Source organism: Phodopus roborovskii, unplaced genomic scaffold (genome assembly GCF_943737965.1).
Source record: "Phodopus roborovskii unplaced genomic scaffold, PHOROB, whole genome shotgun sequence".
Taxonomy (NCBI): domain Eukaryota; kingdom Metazoa; phylum Chordata; class Mammalia; order Rodentia; family Cricetidae; genus Phodopus; species Phodopus roborovskii.
Window position 1 is genome coordinate 10,803,728 of NW_026126485.1, and position 6,212 is coordinate 10,809,939.

Genomic DNA, 6,212 nt, shown 5'->3' on the forward strand with positions numbered 1-6,212 from the left:
ATAGTCAACAATTAAATTTAATCAAAAATTAAAATAGAAAAGGTTAGCCTGTTTTGAAGTTTTCTTCTGTAGTTTTCGATTGTCATTGTCACAAGTACAATCCTGAAATGCATAAAGGGAACAACACAGAATAGTGCTTAGTGGTTGATAAACCATTAGCCCCTACTGGGTATTATTTTGCAACAAGCAAGGGGACTTAGATACTACTACCCTCATATGTTAGGTAATCTTGAAATATATATGGTTATGTACTGGATATGCCAGAAGAGTGTCTGGTCACTTGAGGCTTGTTACCAGCAGTCATGGGAAACCTAGCTTGTTATATGAATTTGGGTATACACCTCTGGTCCCATGACTTCACAGAAAATGCCCTTAACTGCTGAGCCATCTCTCCAGTCCCTGATTTTTATGTAACTATAAATAAGATGTTAATATCCAGATCAATATTTTATAGTTTGTAGCCTCATTCAACATTCATTTAAAAAACTAAATTAAAAAAATCAAATTACTATGAGATTGGGAGTGGGAGAGTAAATAAAAGTATTGATGAGACAAGTTCTTTTAATCTATTAAACCTAGAATATATGGGTTTTCACTAAATCAGAACATATGACACTAGAATATGTGACAATTTTTAATGTAATCTGGCCACACAATGTGCATTATGTACAAGGTAAGGTAGAAAGATATAAAACTTCATTATTCTGAAAGAAATTGTTGCAGTGATTGATAACTTTTCTATATTGCTTTCCAATCTATCAAAAAAAAGTGTTTACTGAGAAATGTAAAAGAGGGATGGAGAGATGACTCTACTGTTCAGAGTATCAGCACCTTTTCAAGAGGACCAAGGTTTGATTTCAACAAACTAAACAGTTCTCAAAATTATTAACTCCAAGGGATCTGATACCCTCTCCTGGCCTCTATGAGCACTACATACATGTGGTAGATATACAAGTTTGTAGGCAAAATACCTATGCACATAAAAATAAATAGTACTTTTAAAGAGATAGAAAAAAAGTATCAGCTATAGTTCATTTGTGCCTACTTTCTGTTGCACAGAAACAGAGATCCATCAATGTGACTGAAAGAGCTGTAGTTTATTCTATTGACATGTATGTCACATACTGTTTGTACCTTCATCTGTTGTGGAAATTTTAGTTCCTTCCACTTGCTGAACTCATGAAACTCCTTTTTAATGTTATCATACTTTATTTTTGGTTGTATGGGGAGTGTGCATGTTAGTACCTCCATGTGTGTGTGGGGGGGTGGTTTGCGTATAAATATGTTTCAATGTAGAAGTTGATATGGATAGCCCACATGTCCTAAAGAATCCAATCTTAAGTGTCATTACCAAAAGCTACAAACTCCACTCCAAGTAGTTCTGTGCTCCCAATTACAATGTGGTGTGAAAGTGCAGAGCAAAGAATCAGATGACAAAACCTGAAGAGCATCTGTCCAGGAGAGATGCTAAGGTGTCTGGGTTAACTTCTCAGATATAGGAGAACATGCATTATGTTTCATTCATAGCCATAATTCTTTCTTCCTGTGCTTCCAGGGTGAAAAAAGGAGAGGACTATATTCAGAATTAGAAATTGCAGCTCCTAAACATGGTCTGGTTTATTTCACTTAAACACTTGGTTATATCAAGCTAATCGCAACCCTGTCCTTTTGGTTGGAGATTCTTTTATTACATTAAGGATTTTGATTCTACCTTATACCTTCTCAATGATTACTTGTGCTTTTTCATATTTATGCAGGAAGGCAAGAAGAATAATTATGATTTCTCAGCACAATAGCTACACAACAAGTGTGTTTTCAAGGGGCCATTTTCTGTGTTTAAGAAGATGCTGAAGTTGTGAAGGAAAATAAGTTTTATCAGACTTCTAAGAGTTAAAAAAATTCAATTTGGGTTTCTCACAAGTCCTATGTAAATTGGCACAGGGTCAGAACAGAGAAAAGGTGGCCACAGGTCTCATGTGAGTTTCAGTTTCCAGTCACAGGGAAGACAGGATCTCCATTTCAGCCTTGGTGTAGGTAAGACATCCTGGCTGGCTCATTTGCTTTTCTTGTCTTCAGGAAAAATTTATTAAATCATAAACAATATATCATCACAATACCTGCTCTCCCTAAGGAGCCTTGTGTTTTGGTGGGTGTTACAGCTATACCACCCTTGAACATACACCCAAAGGACTCTAAATATTACTACAGAGATACTTGTTCACACATGTTCACTGATGCTCTATTCATAATAGCTTGAAAATGGAAGCTGCCTTTCTGCCTATCATCTCATAGATTGATAACAAAAAATGTGGAACATTTACACAATTGAATACTATTTAACTGTTAAGAAAAATTAAATAATAAAATCTGCAAATAAATAGATGGAAATGGAAACAATTATCCTGAATGAAGTAACACAAATGTGGTGTGTTTCTCATATAAGGTGATATTAGCTTTTAAGTTTGAAATATGTGTCTTTCAACCTAAATAACCATGGAAGTTAGGCAACTAGTAAGGGACTCAGGAAAGGAGAGGATCTCCCAAGGAAAGGGAAATAAAATACAGTGTTATGGAGAAATAGGAAAGTATAATAGGAGGACTACAAAGAAAGGGGACATTAGATGTCAGGGTTAAAGAGGGAAATATGACGAGGGACAACTAACATAAAGGTCTTTTTAAAAACCACACAATCCTAGGTGCTTCTTAAGTGTGTGTGTGTGTGTGTGTGTGTGTGTGTGTGTGTGTGTGTGTGTGTGTGTAATTTAAATGCCTATGGAGGAGACAATGCCCCAACAAGATACCTTATGCCACGAAATTAAACCTCCAGTGACAGTAACAGGTTACATATTTTTTGTTGTCCAAAGGGATCTATGGACACCAACTCCCCAACCCCCTCAAAGATCACAGGTCATTTCCACAGCATTCATTTAGTTAATCTCCTTAACCTGATGGTTAGGAACCTTTATCTGGAGACACAGCTTACCAATTATCAGTGAACATGGAGAAATGGAGCTTGTGTCTAACTAGAAGCCTCACCACTGTTAAATAGAAGATATTTTTCACACTACCAGAAAAAGTTATCAACAATTTCACAAAATACAAATGCTATAACATGGCGAGCCTCAGCACAGGCCGCGAGACCAGCCTAACGAGTGGCTCCCCACCCATCCCCTCCAAGGCTCCTCCAGGCACAGCAGCTCCATGCCACGCTAGGCCCAGCACGATATCCGCCTCCGCCTTCGCCGCCAACCTCGCCAGGGAGCCACGCCGCCGGGCGGCCTGGGAGGAGCAGCTGCTGCCGGCCTAGGCGCGGCTGGCCGCGAAAGTGCCTGCCGGGGGGCGAGAGGGCGCTCGGAGCCAGCCGCCCCGGGACTCGGCACCGGAGCCCGAGCGGTAGCCGGCGCAGAGCGGGATGAAGCGTCCCGAGAGAAGCGGCCGGAGGCGGGCGCAGTGAGCCGCGGAGCCTGGAATATGGGGAACTGGAAATGAAGAAGCCAAAGCCCACCCCAGATTACTTGATGCAGCTGATGAACGACAAGAAGCTCATGAGCAGCCTGCCCAACTTCTCCGGGATCTTCAACCACCTCAAGCGGCTGTTGAAAGAAGAAATTAGCAGAGTACTGAAAGAAGTATACAATGACACATTAAATGTCAGCACAGAGAAAAGGATCGCAGAGTCGCCTGTTGTCATGGGACCTATTGTTCAGTTACAAGAGAAACTTTATGTGCCTGTAAAAGAATACCCAGATTTTAATTTTGTTGGAAGCATCCTTGGACCTAGAGGACTTACCGCTAAACAACTTGAAGCAGAAACAGAATGTGAAAGAATGGTCCGAGGCAAAGGCTCAATGAGGGATAAAAAGGAGGAGGAGCAAAACAGAGGCAAAGCCAATTGGGAGCATCTAAATGAAGATTTATGTGTACTAATCACTGTGCAAGATGCTCAGAATAGAGCAGAAATACAGCTGAAGAGAGCAGTTGAAGAAGTGAAGAAGGTACTGGTACCTGCCGCTGAAGGAAAAGACAGCCTGAAGAAGATGCAATTGATGGAGCTTGCAGTTCTGAATGACACCTACAGAGATGCCAACATTAAATCACTTGCCTTTTCTCTTGCAGAAACTGCCCAGGCTGTTACAAGGATCATCACTAGACCTGCACCTGTCCTCCCACCAGCTGCTCTGCGCACCTCTACGCCAGCTCGCCCTACCATAATGCCTTTGATCAGACAAATACAGACCGACCACTCTGATGCCAAACAGAACTCCTCACCCAACTGCTGCAATAGTCCCTCCAGGGCCTGAAGCTGGATTAATCTACACATCCTATGAATACCCCGACACATTGGCACCAGCTACATCAATCCTTGAGTACCCTATTGAACCCAGTGGTGTGTTAGCTGCCGGTGGCTACCAAAGTTCGAAGGCACCATATGTGTGTCCATCTTTACCTAAGGATTGTGACCAGTAACTAACCTATGACCTTCTGACCTCTGAACACTTCACCCAGTGATGACCTGACCATGCCTGCCTACTGATCAGTTGACTGGTAATCACCTTTTCTTGCCTGTCGTCAGTGCAGCAAGCTGAGGCACTTGTCTGTTCGTCTTACCATCTAACCAAACAAAAGACAAAGAAATTGTCCTCCAACTCAGCTTTCTCCCACCCTGTTTGGGTGAAAACGACTCTAGAACCTGCATTGAATAGTAGCAAAGCAATAAGGCCCGATTCATCCCACAGCATACAGCACTGATCATCTTTCAATACCCCACCATAAGCGAACAAGCCCTCTCTTAAGAAGGGGAGACAGATGGCCCTAACTACTCAATGACAGATGCAGTTGCTGTGAGAGAATTATAGGAATCTTTTTCTTCTCATAGCAAAGTCAAAGCTCTCTCTGAATGTACTGTGTGACAATGCATCATGCTTGAAACTTGGGTCAGAGATGTCACTGACATGCTATATGTTTAGTCACTACAGTGCCCTCAGAGAGCAGAAATTGCAGCCTTTTTATATTGCCTGCCAAAATTTGAAGTATTAGAACAAAGTGTGCCATGAGAGAAAAACTTAACAAGGACTTTTGAAAAGTAATGCAAAGAACAAAACTGCAACACTATTTTTAAAAAGTTGAGTATCTAAGTTAAAATTTCCAAATCTTTATTTTATGCCATCCAAATAATTATATGAGAACAAGGTAACATACATTATGTGTCACATTACTGGGCAAACTGTTCAAATATTTTTTTAAACCTCCCCGTATAGAAAATACCATTAAGGATGTAAAAGCCATGCTTGCCTATTTGCTGTGTATATATGTAATGAACTTGTAAAGTGTGGTGCATTGAAACAAATGAACAAAAAGTAGATACTATTACTATACAAGGGTACTGGTGCAGAAAATATATATATTTTGGAAATGTAGCATTTTATACTTTCAAGTGTTATAAAAAACAAAAAAAAAAAAGAACAAAGAAACCCTTTATTTCATTAAATGATTTTTTCTGGTGATTGTCAAGAAACAAAAGACCAAATGAGCCTTTTTGTCTTTGGTTTTTATTTTTTAAGTATTGGAATAAGTCTAAAGAAAAAGAAAGTGCCTTATCTTCCTTCATGATCATTTAGTCAAGTGTCCTACAAGATCAACTTCTCCCTCAGAGTAAGAGTTAATGCATGTCTTCCATTGCAGTGTTATACCTGGAATCTTAGATGTCTTTCATGGGGGAGAAAGTAAATGTGAAATAATAGATGTGTGATGTTTATGAGTAATGCTGGCTCTGAACAAACTTTTGAAAACATAGGTGACAATGTTTTGAGTCAACAGAAAAAAGCATGACTTTTGGAATCTCTGAATGCCATGATTCTCAATATTATCACTTGAATTTTGAATTTTTTTCTTTTTAAAGTATGCAGTTTTAAGACTTTTTTTCCTGACAATATTATGTAATTTTTTAGCATGGTTAGATGGAAGTGTTGCAGGTATGTTACTATACAGCTGACATGTATTTTTTGTCTATTCTTTATTATCTTAGTAGTTTCATGCTATGTATGTACCATAACCAACCTATTGCCTGTGAGAAACATGTAAGATAATGTATTTACAGCCATTGTTACAAGTTTATAATGTATTTTTCTATCTTGTTTTATAAGTATGCTATATAACATTCAAAAGATTTTTTTTCTTGATTGAGAAAAGGATACAAAATGCAAACTCCACAA

The 6,212-nt window shown here is 39.3% G+C and overlaps 1 pseudogene; it reads left to right on the forward strand.

Annotated features, from left to right (window-relative positions):
* Positions 1–655: 655 nt before the first annotated feature.
* Positions 656–4,471, forward strand: LOC127229736 (protein quaking-like; annotated as a pseudogene).
* The last annotated feature ends 1,741 nt before the right edge of the window (positions 4,472–6,212 follow it).